The 16603-nt window shown below is 37.7% G+C and overlaps 1 protein-coding gene across 1 annotated transcript in view; it reads right to left on the bottom strand.

Moving 5' to 3' along the window:
• The window catches only part of NDNF (neuron derived neurotrophic factor), a 34437-nt gene extending 20677 nt beyond the window's left edge, over positions 1 to 13760 (bottom strand). Inside the window, exon 1 of the mRNA XM_075860503.1 lies at positions 13425 to 13760. The gene's annotated coding sequence lies outside the window, so the exon portion shown is untranslated. The remainder of the gene's footprint in view (positions 1 to 13424) is intronic.
• Positions 13761 to 16603: the final 2843 nt, after the last annotated feature.

The following is a 16603-nucleotide window of genomic DNA, read 5'->3' as shown; positions in this document are numbered from 1 at the left end:
ATGTATGGCTGGCCGCAGCTTCCCCTGGATATAACAGCTGATCATTGGGAATATATAGTCCTTAGTACAGTTCATGTAATAATAGCCACACGGCTTTATCAAGGTAATTTTGTTAAACAGTAGAATTCAAGTTTATTCATTTATCAGGTACAAGCAGATGAAATAGTATAAGTAAGTAATAGTAAGTATAATAAGCTATATGTACAGAACTAAGGAACATATTCTGTCCAGACAGGTGAGTAATGTTTTTTTTTGTTTGATGGTTGCCCCCTTCCTTGACCAGTATTTTTCGGATCTCTGAGAACTTCTAGGTTCAGGAGGCTTTTTTCAGGTGTAAAAAGTAAATTACGCTCGAAATACACGTTAAAAACGCCTGCAAACAGGTTCCCATTGATTTCAATGTGAAATAAGCTGCGTAGTTCATACAAGGCGTATATTTATGCTGATGAATGAAAACATGCCTCATATAAATATGCTTCGTAAAAAAAAGAAGTGACATCTCAATTCTTGAAGCGTTTTATATCTTGATTTTTTCCCATTTCCCATTCACACTTCCGAAAACGCTTAAAAAAATAACATATGAACATATGTCATGTGAACAAGGTCTAAGGTTTCTCTGGAGAAGTGTTTTCACCTATGTATGAGATAAAGTACTGTATTTAGAAATACTACTTCTCGCCCTGTATAAAAAGACTTTCTAATGTAACTCCTTAATGTAACCATGTTTCTGGAGTGTGTGTGAGGAAACGGGTGTACGAAACGCAACTCAGAAGAAAACAGTAGGAAACCATTAAACCCTGTCATAATGTAAATTTCAGGGTTTGAATACAACCCGAGGAAATGGCTGTATGAAGTTTGCATGTTCTTCCCCTGCTTATGTCTCCATAATGTTTGCAGTTTGGACTCGATTAAAAGGGTTATCCGCCTTTCCAAATAAAAGACCTTGCTTTTCATAATAAGCATACCTTAGTCCCGTGTTTTTTGTTTTTTTTTAAATTGCTCTTTTCCACTGCCTCTATCTGCCTTTGCTTCCGCCCGCCACTTCTTCAAATAGGGTGGTCTCGCTGAGTTTCCCCATAAAAATAAAATTCCCATGAGTTCTCTTGATCCTCTGCATGTTCCTGTTCACTCTCCTGTGATGTTATGATTTGTCACTGATCAGGGCCAAGATAGCGGTAGCAGAGTCACGTGACTGGGTTAGAGCGGAGCGAAATAGAGCATTACCAAAAGAGAAAATCTATTAGTAAGTCTTAACTATTTAAAGGGTTTTCCCTAGAATCATTAATAATTACCTATCCACTGGATAGGTGATCATTTTCTAATCGCTGAGGGCCCTACCACTGGAACCCCAACCGATTGTGAGAACAGGGATTCCAAACCCCATGGTACTCCTCACTGCTCGGACACAGGGAAGAGGACAATGAATGGAGCGGCCGTCAGGCACGTGCGCTGCCATTCTATTCAATGTCTAGAGGAATTACGGAAACAGCCGAATGCAGCGGTGGGCGCATGCTCGACCGCCGCTCTATTCAAGCTCCTCCTCACTGCGGGGGCGGGTGCAGTGAGGAGGATCTGGGAAAAAGTGATTATTAGCGATTCTGCGAAAACCCCTCTAAGTAACAATGATTGAAATATAATTTTTTAAAACCGGATAACCCCTATCCTACAACCGTCGGAGTCGTCTAAACTGTGTGTAACATGCGTACAACCTTTTTTTTTCTTCTTGAGATTATCTTCTAGTTGCAGGAATATTGCTTCAAATATTCATGTGCATGTGAGTCAGTATTTCAACAGATTGTAACGGTCATGCTACAAATAATCTGTGTACATACAATTTTATTTGACTTTCTCAAACTCTTAAAACTTAGGTAATTGCAATTGTTTCCCCATCAAACTTTTTTTTTTAATATGATCCTATAAATATGTGATGTTATTCTAGTAATAGTTCTCCAGAACTTGTATGAAGGCACATTCCGAATATAGGCAGAAGTGGCTGTAAGTCAGTGTTCTGGAGAACAGCTATATCCTCGCCTCCGATTTTGCACTCCACAAATCAAATCCGGCTTTTGATGTCAGTTCATTTATGTAGCAGGCTGGAAATGAGCTGTACTCCATTAAAGACATAATTCTCCAGAATACGACAGCTGTAGAGTTTACCAAAAAGCAGAAGCATTGAGCCGTGGAGCTGTTTATTTACTGGTTTCAGTATTGCTTTCACAATTGATAATGTGCGGGATACTTTTTGAGATTGATTAAAAATAAAAGAAGCCAAAGCTCCGTCTTATGACCAAACGTCTACTTATGTCCATATGTTTAATATATAAGAAATTATTCCTCGTGTTTAGTTTAGTACTTAGAGTAGTATCAGCTATGGGATTTGAGCTGTAGCTTCCCTAGCATATGGCCTCATCCAGGACTTAACTGTCCATATCTACATATAACACCCGGACCCCTTGCGGGTCTACTGAACCGAACTATCGATAAATACGGTGCTGTTTGTTCAATTTAGTATAACGTTGGGGGTGGGAAGGGGTCTGGGTGTAACGTCCGGAATATAAAAAGACATCAATGAATTAAAAGCGACAAAAAACGGTTTATGTTGCAGTTGTATGTAACCTTTTCTAGCAGTTTGATATCACACTGATGGAGTAAGTACAAGGCATATTTGGTTGGTTAATGTTTGGCAAGTGCCTTCTGCTGCACTTTCAGGATATGAAATTAATTCTCTTTATAATTGTCGAAGAAGTGTTAGTTCTAGGTCACCAGTGCCACTTTAGCAAACCCGGCCCAGAATGTGTGACAGAAGGGAACATATAATGGGTTCATTTATCACTGATCTTATCTAGCACAGCAGCATTTCACAGCTGTTCTAAATATGTCTGAACGCAAAAACCCATGTCTGAAAATCATAATAGAGATAAAATCTAAAACTCTGCTTAAGGGTCTAGTGAGCTGCACATCAGTGAGTCTGTAGCCTGACGCGAACTTAGAAACGTTGCCATCCCATATGTTAACCTGAAAAGAGGGTCGGTAATAGCTGTGGATAGGGGCTACCACCCACTCATAATTGTGCTGGTTTAGGGGGCATGGATTACTTGTTCTGCCAGTAATGTACCGTGTCTAATCGAAGGGTTTACATTTCCAATTGTATTAATGATGGAATTACACTTAATAGTAATTACTTGCATGTGTTAAATCAAATTCTTTACACCGAAAGGACATTAAATGCATAACTTTCAATCATCTTACTGATCTTATCCTGGAAACATAGGGTACTATACTACATAACACTATATATCTATATATATATATATCTATCTATATATATATATATATATATATATATATATATATATGTGTCTATCTGTCTGTCTATCAATTGTATTGCTGTTCAGCACTAGATAAAAACCAAGAACTACAATATAATAGACCATAATAATGTACAAACTTTTCTAGTGTCCTGTCTCCGCCATGATATGTCTATATCTTTTTGTCTTTGTACAGTATTGTTCTCCCACACTATATCAACATGAACGGCTCTCATATTAAAATCTACCAGCAACAATAATGGTAACAACACCACAGATGTATAGTATAAACTTCTCGTCTTAGTGTCAACCTTCAGCGAGTATCTTTTGTAGGCTGTAATGTACTTCTGAGTAAAAGGCAGGAATTTTAGCATCGCTCATCTAAAGAATTCCTTTTACTTAATAATCCGCTTAAGAATTGCATTTTATGTAACCAACGCCTTTTGCATCCCTGCTCAGAATAATGTTGTAAACTGTGCAGAACACGGTCTCTAATGGCAGCATTCCTCACATGCATGTAGCAGAAGAGGACATGTCTTGTATATGCAGAACACATGAATCAGGTAGATGATCCATAACCACATGCTACATCTTGAGTTCTTTCCCTGCCACCACAGTGGTAGGCTACAAAGATCAAGAGAAATGAAAATACTTGCAAAAACAACTAAAATGTTCTTTTAAAAACACTGTCCACACCTGTTATTATTGTATCTATGTTCTAAGAATTTTAAATATTGTTAAAGTTCATATCAATCTAGTGATAGGAAGCTACACACTTGGTAAACCTTAGGATCTATTTACATTTGTGTGCAGAGCATTTGTCGAAGATTCCAATGCCATGTCTGGTATTTTTGTTGCCAAGAGCATGGTGGGCATCACTAGAGGTGAAAAATACTGGAGCCCCGACAGACCCTATCAAAGTAACTGAGGTCCATTGGGGGTTCATTGGTATCCATTAGAAAATTAATTTGGCACAGCTGTCATACATCAGGACGAAGCCAGTTTTTGTTTTTTCGCTTTCGTTTTTCGCTCCCCGCCTTCCAAGAGCCATAACTTTTTTATTTTTCATCAGTAGAGTGGTGTGAGGGCTTTTTTTTTTTTTTACAGGAGAAGTTGTAGTTTCTATTGGCACCATTTAAAGTACCATAATGTACTGGGAAACTGAACAAAAATACTTTGTGGGGTGGAATTGAAAAAAACTGTGATTTCTCTATTGTTTTTTTGGGTTTCGTTTTTTACGGCTTTCAACATGTGGTAAAAATGACAACTTAACTTTATTCTGCGGCTCAATACAATTACGGTGATACTAAATATATATAATTTTTTAAATGTTTTACTACTTTTACAAAGAAAAAAGTATTTGTTAAAAAAATAATTGTTTTGTTTCACCCTATTCTAAAGCCATAACCTTTTTCTTTTGTTTGAGCGGTGTGGGGGCTTATTATTATTATTACTATTTTTAAGATTTTGTATTAGACTACCTAGGGGATTTTAACCAGCGATCCTTAGTGGTACAATACACTGCAATACTAATGTATTGCAGTATATTGTCATTTTTACAAACTCCTGTTAAGCCATGCCAGAAGCACGGCTTAAGGGCATGTTCAGACGTGGTGGGATTTTTCCACTGAAAATGTTGCTGCAGATTCTTTGCGAAGTTGGAGCAACATTTTCATATTTGACAGGTAATTCAGACGTTGCAGATATCACAGCAGACTTGCTGCAGATTTCAGCCTTTCAAATGCAAATGCTGAGATCCGCAGTGAAATTCCGCTTCTTCTCCGCAACATAATGCGCATGCTGCGGAGGGAAAATTCTGCACCGCAGCCTAAATTCTGCACAGTTATATTCCGCAACGTCTGAACTAAGTTTCCTAATCGCTGGAGAATTCCACTGCGGACTGTCCGCAGCGGAATTCCACAGCAATTCCGCCACGTGTGAATATGCCCTAACAGAGACAGAAAGAAGGCAGACATGGGGACCTTCATTAGGCCCCCAGGTTCCCATGACAACCATCGGCACCCTGCAATCGTACCACAGGGGGGCTGATCAGCTGTCGGAGGGTGCTACCCCCCTCTTTCTAATTTATTAGATACCGTGGTCGCTATTGCTTGCATGCCGCAGGCAACCTAAGTGGTTAAATGGCCATAAGAACAAGCTCTCAGCTGTAATACACAGCTGACACCGACAGCGTATGGAGTGGGCTCAGCGTGTGAGCCTGCTTCAAACTTCAGCCCCCGCACCAAGCCGTGCAGTTACGTGTAATGCATTTGTATCTTACTATAGAAAGTGCCTATTAATGGTGTATCTATAAGTACAAAAATGTTTTATACAGGAGTGCTTGACCTCCCTTTTAGCGAGTACCAATGGCAGCCTCACATACAGGATTGACACTCAATATTTAGGAAGCGCCCAGCATCGACATTTTGTAACAAGGGCCACTTTGATGCTTTAGGGAGCAGAAATTCAGTTCGAGACTACAGCTGCTGGCAGGCCTCATGCCACTAACATATCATGCTTCTGTCTTTTTAAAGCACCTTTGGCCTCCTTTATGTCGTAGTTTTGTGCATATTTATTTTTTGTTGTTTTCAGCTGAATTAACTCTTAACCACACCAACATCGACCGAACCACGTCATTATAGATGCATATCTGACATGTAGAGAGGGCAGCTACATAAAGAGTATTTTAATGATAAAACTTTGGCTGAACTAGACTATATTTTACAAGCAAATTTTGTTCTAGAAACACATGTACATTCAATAAGAAAAACATCCTTGTAACCTCTTAGCTATTCCCACTGAGTTTTAGTTCAAGAGAGGAGTCATATTTTTGTCTACCAAGCATGCCAGGGCCTGACTCATCCATTCTCTGCACAATTATGTGAAGAACTTTTAAATCCATCTGCTACATTTGGAAATTATTATGTCCATAGGTGTTCAATATCTAATGAATTTTATTGTTTTATGAACTGAACATATTTCTGTGTGGAAGCAGGATTGTAGTATATGTGTGATCCACCTTGGCCTTTCATCATCACCATCATCATTATCATGATCACATATGACTAACTAAACAGAGCACTGGCATCGCATGCCAAACACGAATAGCAAACACAGATTTCCGGTGCATCCTGCAGGAAGGGTCCTCCCCATTAAACAAGACAAATAATAGAAGAAAGGAACAATGCAGATAACAAATCTCTCTTGATTGAAATGCAAAGCAGGTCTCTACTGTGACCAGACCAAAGCTGGTCACAGGTGTAGAGATTGTTTTCAAGATTTGAAATGTTTTTGTCAATTTTAAAACTTAACTTGATTTAACCATAGTTAGTCCTATTACTTTCTCAACCAATGACTAGTTTGGCTTTTTTTTAAATTATGAAACACCCTAACAAAAATGTTTATTGTTCAGAGAGGTCTGTGAATTATTTGTGTATCATTTATTATCTTAAAGAAGCTCTAAACATACAAAATGCACACAAAAAAAATAATTATTTTTTTCCAGCAATTCATTTCTTACACCCTTTTTATTTGATTCTATTTGTTCTGATATTGTAGTGAACACTGGGAAATATAAAAACGTATTCTACTATATGTGGCCAAGGACATCAGACATTATCCCCCTCCTTTTCCTCACAATCGTGTGTCTGGCTGTAAGACAATTGGCTGCTGCAGAAGCCTCCCCTTTCTACCCTGTCTGCAGTAGGATACACAGATCTTTAAACCCCACCCCTTTGCTAAGCCCCACCCCTCTGCAGGTCACCATACAGAAATCAAACAGATCAGCAGGAAATTAACACCTATGTTCTCTGGAGGATTTCTAGAAGATTATTTGTTTTAGGAACAAGCAGAAAATCTTGCAGACTTAGGGTCCTATTACATGGACCGATGTGGGCTGTGTAAACGAGCGCCGATCAGCGAGACAGCTAGTTGATCGGCGCTCGTTTGCTCTATTCACATGGAGCAATGATTGCTTATGTATGGTGATAAGCGCTAGTTACTCCGATCGCTCGTCCCCATACATTTTCATCATGTCGGCAGCACATCTCCCTGTTTACACAGGGAGATGTGCTGCCAAAAACGACGATTTTTAATGCTGCATAAAGGAGATAATCAGTCGATGAACGAGGGTTTGCTCAATCATCACCTTATCGTTGCCCTCATTACACAGGACAATGATCTGGAACAAGTGTTCATATGAAAGCTCGTTTGCCCAATCATTGGCACGTGTAATTACACAGGGAGAGATGGGTAAACAGTACTATCTGTACCTACTTCATTTATAGGGGGACACAGGGAGATAGTACTAGCTGTGCCTGCTTCCTTTATAGGAGAGACAGTACTTTTTGTACCTACATTATGTATAAGGGGAGACAGTACTATCTGTGGTTACATCAATCAAAGCTTGAGACAGGAAGATAGTACTACATTCTGCACCTACATAATTTTGTAGGCAAAAATATGTATTGCTCCCCCTAGCAAGGTGACCACCCCATTTCATTGAGAACTCAGCACAAAGATAGTGGTCACCTTGCTGTCACATAGGCTATGCAACGACATCCAGACAAAAGTTCATATTTTTATAGACTAGATATAATAATAGTGAAATAAAGTAACACTATTCAAGTACATGGGAATGGGGTGGATTATAATATATATATATATAAATATATATATATATATATATATATATATATATATATATATATATAAAACTTTTCACTTACATTTTTCTTTAAATAAAGTGCTTAGATTATAGGTTATGTTACAAAAAGTTGCGGATGGATTTTTTTTCTTGTCAATTTTACCAGATCCACTGAATGATGACTATTGTAGTTGCGGTTGAGTTTACGCATACAGAATTTGGACCCAATCCCAGGGATGTCCAATATTTCATTATTAGGCTACTGGTCAAGGCTTGTCATTTACACACAAACACAGACATTTTTATACAGCAAACTGGAACTCAGCAATACTTCATAATGTGGGTCCCTGATTCTCATACAAAACACATAATTAATAACATGGATTGGGACAAAGCCACAAAAGGAAAGGATCAATTAAAACAGCTGTGAAGAGAAATGCAACATGTCATGGAATTAGGAATTAATGTCTTGTATGTGTAATGCCTCATGCACACGACAGTGTGCGCCGGCCGGCTCCCATCAGTGATCTGTGGAAAGATAGAACATGTCCTATCTTTCCACGGATCAGAGAATCTGGTTATTTTTCATGGAATCGATTCACCCGCTAAACTGAATGGGTCCGTCAAGATGATTGGGTGCCACTCAGATGCCGTTAAAAACAGCTGGAGTGGCACATCGTTCGTCTGCAACTGGCATAAACGTAGGGACAAACAAGAATGGGTAAGACCTAAAACCAAGTGATGTATTTAAATCTTTAAATAAATCTTATGAGTATAACAGTTTGGAAGGAGATTATTCAAAGTCATGGAGAATAAGGTAATGTTTTTGGGAGAATTGCCCTCTCCACAGTTTTATATTACTTTACTAATAGGGTTTATATTCACTGTGATTCTTCGTCATGCCAGTCCTAGTTTCCTTCTTATCATCAGTTCTGATCATCTGATGATGAGAAGCTGAGTGTAGTATAGTATATACTAACTAAATTCTTTGCTGCCAGGACACTATACAGTTCATCCCTTTTGCCACTGGATTACCATCTTGGCAAAGACACTATTTTCCAAAGTAAGTCATACAAACTGTGTTTTGGGTAAAGTAAAGCATTTAGAGGATTTTGGAATTCCTCATGAAAATAGACAAAGAAATATTTTTACAGATTAAGAAATAGCAATGAAGGGCTAGCATCCGCACAAGGCTTTCTAAAGAGCATGTCAACGTTCTTCATTCCTCGCAATGTCTTCAGGACAAACAAGCTGCAGGCGAGGCTTAAAGGAACCTCTTTTGCGTGCAGTTTTATTCTGAATGTTTTGAAAAGGAACTTGAGTGAGACAGTCAAAATGCCCATTGACATCTATTTCTAGCTCCCTGTGACATCATGCCCTACGTCCATGTAATGGACACTATTTCAGAAATGCACCAAGCAAACAATGAAATCTAAAGGAGCAAAGGTTTTATTTATAGGCTGTTCTTTTCATCTTCAAGATACATGATGGTACTTTCATTCACAATGCCAACTAGCTGCTACATAAAGCAATCACAGGAATAGAAAAATAGGTATATTATGGCCATATAATTCTTCCCTATGTATACAAATATATAATGGTGCACATGGATTTTTGTCAGATGTAGCAGAGCTGAGTTTGTTACACATGTCTACATATACAGTATCTATCTATCTATCTATCTATCTATCTATCTATCTATCTATCTATCTATCTATCTATCTATCTATCTATCTATCTATCTATCTATCTATCTATCTATCTATCGCATATCTATCTATCTATCTATCTATCTATCTATCTATCTATCTATCTATCTATCTATCTATCTATCTATCTATCTATCTATCTATCTATCTATCTATCTAATAGTGCAGAGTTTTTTTTCGTCAGATGCAGAAGAGTCAACTTTGTTGTGTGGCATAACTCATCATAATGTTATATTGCATTTTCTGTGGTTTTACACAGGACTGCAGAATTATCTAAAATCACAATACACAATGCAGCTCAAAGAAATGTTACCACCTTTTTCTACTTCTATTATCTTGATGTGCCGTAAATATTTAAGATGTTTCTTTTAATTAAAAAAGAAAATCTGAATATAATTTTTGGGGGATTTTATTTTATGCTATTATTTTGATCAAGCTTGTACTGTACCCATATGTTGCACTACAAAACAGACATCCTATAAGATGTTATATTGATAGACATATCCATAATCCTAATTATTTCAATCCAAGTGTTCTTTTTTTTAATTAAACCCCAAATATTGTCAGAGATTCTATTGGATTGTGTCCTTTACATAAACTCCTGAAAAATAGGCAATGTGTCGCCTTACAGCTGATGACTTGCCTCTGATTAACTCATTTATTTCCAAGTGTATTTAGTGTATTTGTCTGCACTGCCTTCCAAGAGAATGAGTTATACAATGCTTAGGATTATTCCATTCACTATATTAAAGAGGCTTCGGCTAAACCACATTTTTTTGGCTAGTCTTCTAGTCTACACATAAAACAGATAATAGGAAAGCTGGAAGTTGAAATGTGGTTTCCATAAATATACTACTGCTTTATATATAAGCTGTTAGTAGAAGTGTATTTATCTTGCACCTGACTTTATTTGGGTTATTAGTACATTCATATTTAAAGAATTTTTTATAACTGCCCCACATCCCATTACTTATTCACCCCTTATAATCGTCAGTGCTCCAGATTGTGTCATTACTAAAAGAGTTTCATGTATTTCCCTAGAGTGACCCATAGTGGTGGTAGAAGGGCACAGCATGACACTGGCAATGGGTTATGATACATCTGCTTTCAGAAATCAATTTCTATGTCTTGACCTAAATTGTCTCTTGCAAAGAGAACAGGAATTCTAAGAGATATTTGTCACCGGTAAAACAATGTAAACTATCTAATGCAGATCTCCTATGGTAACAATTTGATTTTGCTGTCAACTAAATATAATTTTCATAAATCTATCAACTAAAATATTTTATTAAATATGATACATTTAGCCCAAATATATCTAAATTATTTTAGATGATATTACGCATGGGTTTATATTTCACAAATAATTTGATATTTTAAACATTCTCGTAGCTCAGTTTCTTCATGGTTTTCATCAAAATGAAAAGCTGTGCAGTTATACAATATCTTGGGGAATATTAGGTTTTAGACAGATGGATTATCATGTGTGATTGTAAAGACAATAGAAGAAAATGTAAGGACTTGTATAAAGCTATTCAAATTCCATTTCAACAATTTCATTGTAGACAAACACACGCACACTTACAAACACACACACACTTACAAACACACACACACACACACACACACACACACACACACACACACACACACACACACACACACACACACACACAGTGTAGTATTTAGAGTAATATTACACCATTGGACTTGTTAGACTGGATTCACACACAGCATTTTGCTGCATTTTCCGTGATGTTTTTGTTTCCGTTTTTCACTGCGCTTTTTTTTTAGGTCAAAAAGGCAACGGCAAGATGCAACTTTAAAGTCTATAGTGAGTTATTCAAAAAGCTACATACAAAGCGATTGGGATTGTGGTAGCTTTAGGATTAGTGGCTCTTTTTCAAAACACAGCATGGTCTGGGTATGTCGGGGTTTTTTTCTGGCAATCTTCTGGAAGGCTTCTGTATACCTTGAAAGATGCCAGAAAAAAATACATATTCAAAATGCCAAGAAAAAAGCTTCTGACTTTTAAAAAAAAAAAAAAAAAAAAAAGCTTAAAAGTGTGTGTGCGAAGGAGACCTAAGAGATCAAGTGTGTCCTCAGTGCTCTATATAATCCCAATCAGTGGTAAGACATTTACTTATATTACTCACCTAAACTAGGGAGCAAGTCCATATCACAAACCAACAAAGTGACAAAATATCAGGCAGGGTACCTAATTTTTCCAAAAATCGTTTAACAACATAGACTATACATGACTAAACATTAATGACACCCAGTACAAATTCACAATATACTCTGAGGGTTTTTTGGACAAAGTTTCTTAATTTGGGTGGGGGGGGGGGGCTGTATAAACCAGCATGCTATTATGTTAAGTCCGCAGCATCTCAGTGTATCATGTTCATGGTACATTATTATTTTACTGTCCACTACATTATGCAAAGCACGGTAACGCTTAGCCATGGCCAAAATGACCCCTGCATTGATTTGCCCCAGGATTACAGCATGCCAACTCATAAGGTCATCGCTATATGTAAGGGATACACTACAAAAAGAAGACAGCCATATGTTCCCTGCTCAGTGACATGTGTACTAAGAGATTATTTGTCTGCTAATCCATCTCTTTTGATCAAGCCCTACCTTTAGCATCCTGCTGATTCATCTCTAACAAACAAATCTGCTTAGGACAGGCAGCAAGGCTTAGCCTGAATTATTAAACAAACAAGACACAAAATTCAAAGCCAGCCACAACAACGCAATAATATCAAGTCGAGAGCTCTTCTGCCAAGTTTACCATACAAGTCAAATACCTCCTCCGGTTACAAGTCATGTCATAAAGCGGCTCTGATTGTACACTGGCAGCGATATCAAAGCGGTAATTTCCTGCGTCTGCTCTGCAAGAAACTTTTCAAAGGTTTTGGAACTTAGAGAGACCAATTAACTCGTTGGACTGATCGCCAGTCATTCCTTCACTCACATCCCCAGCCCTTGGGCTTCACTTGGGAGACTGGATGCTCAGCTATTTCAATGAGGAGAAGCACTTCTTCAAATGTTTGTTTTTATTAGCTTTTAGTTGTTTATTTATTTTTTTCTTAAAGAAAACCAAGACGCTGGAAAATCGCACAAATATTCTTTGCTAGATGTTGACACATTCAAGACTTGAAGACGGGACTTATTTTTATTGTACTCAGTATATAAAACTGATAAGGAAAATGTATTACGAAAGAGAACAAAAATTGTTATCAATATAATATGTAGCAGAGCTGCATTTATCATTTAACTATCCGCTGTATTGTTTATGTTGTGTTATAATGCAGAGTTATAAACCAGAAGTAACATTATGATACCATGATGAGCTAAGCCAAATAACAAACTCAGCCCTGCTTCATATATATATAACTAGATATCTATCAATATCTATATATATATATATATATATATATATATATCTATATATATATATACATATAAAAAATATATATATATATATATATATAAAACTAGATATCTATCTATATATATATATATATATATATATATATATATATATATATATATATATATATATATATATATATATTGAGATAGATAGATAGATAGATAGATAGATAGATAGATAGATAGATAGATAGATAGATAGATAGATGGATGGATAGATAGATAGATAGATAGATAGATAGATAGATAGATAGATAGATAGATAGATAGATAGATAGATAGATAGATAGATTCAAAGAGAGAGAGGGGGTTTCCACTTACCTTTCTTCTTGATGTTTCTGACGTCACCCTAAATGTTCCTGGCTTCTTAGATATACACCCGGATTATTCTTCAGATAGTAAATTAGACACAGCCGCAGTTTGTGCACTTTTGTCAGTCCCACTAAAACTTTACATAACGGGAAAAGCTGTAAAGTGACAGATAGACAGAATGCTGGCGTGCCCTGATATCCAATATCCTGACTGGTAAGAGGGTGCAGTAGGTCTTGGCATGGATGCTCTGCTGAAAGTTGCTGTGCCTCCGCACTGTGTGGTAGGTATCTGCTCTCTCTCACTCTGATACTGTAGTGTGTTGGTGCTGAATGTCAATAGCAGAACACAGAGCCTCCCCTCCCTCCCCTGTGAATAAATGCTATGCACCTAACCCACCAACCAAGAGAGGAGGGTACAGATGCCTGACCCAATCACCGGCCCCTCTCCCTGCTCACTTTCTGAATGGTATGAAGCCCGGCCCACCTTCACTATAAAAACAAAGACAGGGGCACAGGCAGGCACCACAGACTAAGAATGACAAAAGGATGGAGTAGAGGAGAGCAGTAAATAACAAGGGGAGAGGGGGCTGCCTGTGAGGCTTGCAAAGGGTTACCAGCAGGACTACAATGCACCGACAGTTTATAAGGTTTCGATTTATAAGATAACTCTTTTAACTTGCCAAACTAATTTCAGATCTATAACCCTCTCATAGAGAGAAAACAATTCAAACTACGTTATTTTCATATTGGTTGTTGGGTTTCCGTGTTTCAGACTTCTTATTGGTCATATCCGACGTTAGTGCAGTTTAAAGATTCTGACATTTGTACTATAAACATATATTTTCATATGTAGCAGAGCAGAATTGATCAAATGTTTCAGAACTGTGTTTGTCACTGAGTTCATCTTATCCAGCTGTCATCATTTCAATGGGTTTTATATGGGACTGCATTGCTGCTGCATAATCTTAAGTCGGAGAGTTACGTATCGGAAAATGTAGAGCCCCCACTCCAATAAATAACAAATTCTGCATAGATTGAATATAGATATAGAACATATGCATAGGTCGGTATAGATGAACATGAAAATATAATGAAAGTAATTCACTCAGCTTGTTTTTCAGGGCAGCGTCATTTAGGATGGAACATAGGTTTTATTGAAAAAGAAGCCACTGCAAGCCGGGGAAAGGAAAAGAAAACAAAGTTGTTTTTTGAATAAATAGTCTTTGCCGTGGAGTTTCCAGACACCATACCAAATGCAAACTATTTCATAAACGTTCTGCCAAGCCAAATCTGTGGTCAGTGTGCATTTATTAAAATATGCAGGCATGTACGAAATGCCAAAAGAAAAAAAAGCTGGAAATATAGGTTTGATCCAGCGTCTTATCTGGGATCACTAGGAATGAGGCTGTGAAGTACAAGGATGTCTCATGTTATGCATCTGTTGGCCACTCTCAACACGTTTTACAATTGGCGTATATCGCCATTTTTATTTTAATAAAACACACATTACCAAGTTTATTTTTACAGTCTAATTTATTGACTGGGAGGGGGCATTTAAACCACTGCCATTTTTATTTCAAATCATAAACATACATTTTAAGCCATCCATAATAGATTGTTTAAATTTGGCAAATCGGATTATATTATTATAAAAGGAGATCAAAGATATATTGCTATACTGTAAAGTCTCCCAGCTTTAACTTGCATGTGTTGGATAATAAGAAACAGCTCCCCGACACACCAGCTTCTTAACACTGATCAATCACGTGGAGCAAATGTGGAGCGATTCAGATCAGATGTAAGCACTTACTGCCTAATGGAAATTGCTACCTACTCCTTACACCTTCAGCATTTGTGTATTTAAGGCATGAGTTTGTTAATAGCAATAATAAATGCCACCTGTATTCAGTGTAATGACTCCGGAATGAGAGGAGCGGAAAACATTCAGTTACTGCCGCTCTCTGGTATGCAGCATTATTCCGTATTCTTTGCATATGGCCTCGTGCACATGGCTAGATTCAGGATCTAGATCACACTGATCTCGAAAGATCATATAGTTCTAAGACCAGCTGTATTATGAGGGATAGGAGTCAGTGCATGGCAAACTTGTCATTGTCCCACAGCCCCATATCCTAGGGTCCTCTTGAGAGTGTGACCCCAAGGAACAACCTTAGAATGGAGCAAAAAGACATTCCGCTCCACTGTCAGTAGCAGGAGTCGGGAAGAGTAGAGCTTATATGGTGCTATTATTTGGATACTGTATGGAGGTATTATTTAGTCATTGTATGGCGGTATTATTTGGATACTTAATTGTGTTTGCTGTATTGCGTGGGCATTGTATTGAAGTATTATTTAGTATTTTAAGGCAGTATTGCTTTGGAAATGATAGTAAAAACTGTCCAAATATGGTGGGCTTGGGGCACTACTTTGGTTGTTGCCCAGGTTTCCATTTTCTATAAAGCCAGTCCTGCTAGAAGTATTCCTTCTATGGGAGAATAGAGTGCTTCACTGTAGTGGACTCGTTGTATGCCTCTCTGCTCTGCGGTATGCAATCGTGCGTACTGAATTGCAATGTGCATGAGGTCCAAATGTCCACTCAGAGAGGTGGTTACTGTGTGGAACATTCTTCACTTTCTGCTTTAGGTATAACATGACATGTTATTCTGCTCTCAGCAGCCATCAATATCCTCCCACCCTCCTTATTCTCATTAATATGTTATGGATGCTAAGGACTTTCTCTAGCCAATGCAGGTCTCCACTCCTAGTGGCTGAACTACGCCATTACATCACTAGTGTATATGCGGAAGAGATTTGAGAAATGCTTTGAGCACATTTCTAGTTCATAACTGTGGCTGTCAATTTTATTGCTTGTGTTGTAGTTGCTATTTTAAGCTGTGTAGGTTTATTTACTGCATGAGCTGAATTCTCTTGATTTATAGAATGGTTACATGTACATGTTGCCTCCTCCTGCCCTGGTCGTGGGTTGTTACCTGATATGACATACCACATTTTGAATTAGCTGGACTCAGCTTAGAGGTGGTTTTTAATGCAGGTTTTGGCTCAGTTGTTTGAGCCAAAGACAAAAGTGGATCCAACAGGGCGGAAAGGTACAAAGAAAAGACTAATGCATCTCCTTTGTTTTGCTTCCAGTCCTAAATTATCAAGAAGTGCAACTTTGTGTAGACAAAA

The sequence above is a fragment of the Rhinoderma darwinii genome, chromosome 1, assembly GCF_050947455.1.
Source record: "Rhinoderma darwinii isolate aRhiDar2 chromosome 1, aRhiDar2.hap1, whole genome shotgun sequence".
Classification (NCBI taxonomy): domain Eukaryota; kingdom Metazoa; phylum Chordata; class Amphibia; order Anura; family Rhinodermatidae; genus Rhinoderma; species Rhinoderma darwinii.
This window is presented reverse-complemented; position numbering and strand designations above follow the sequence as displayed.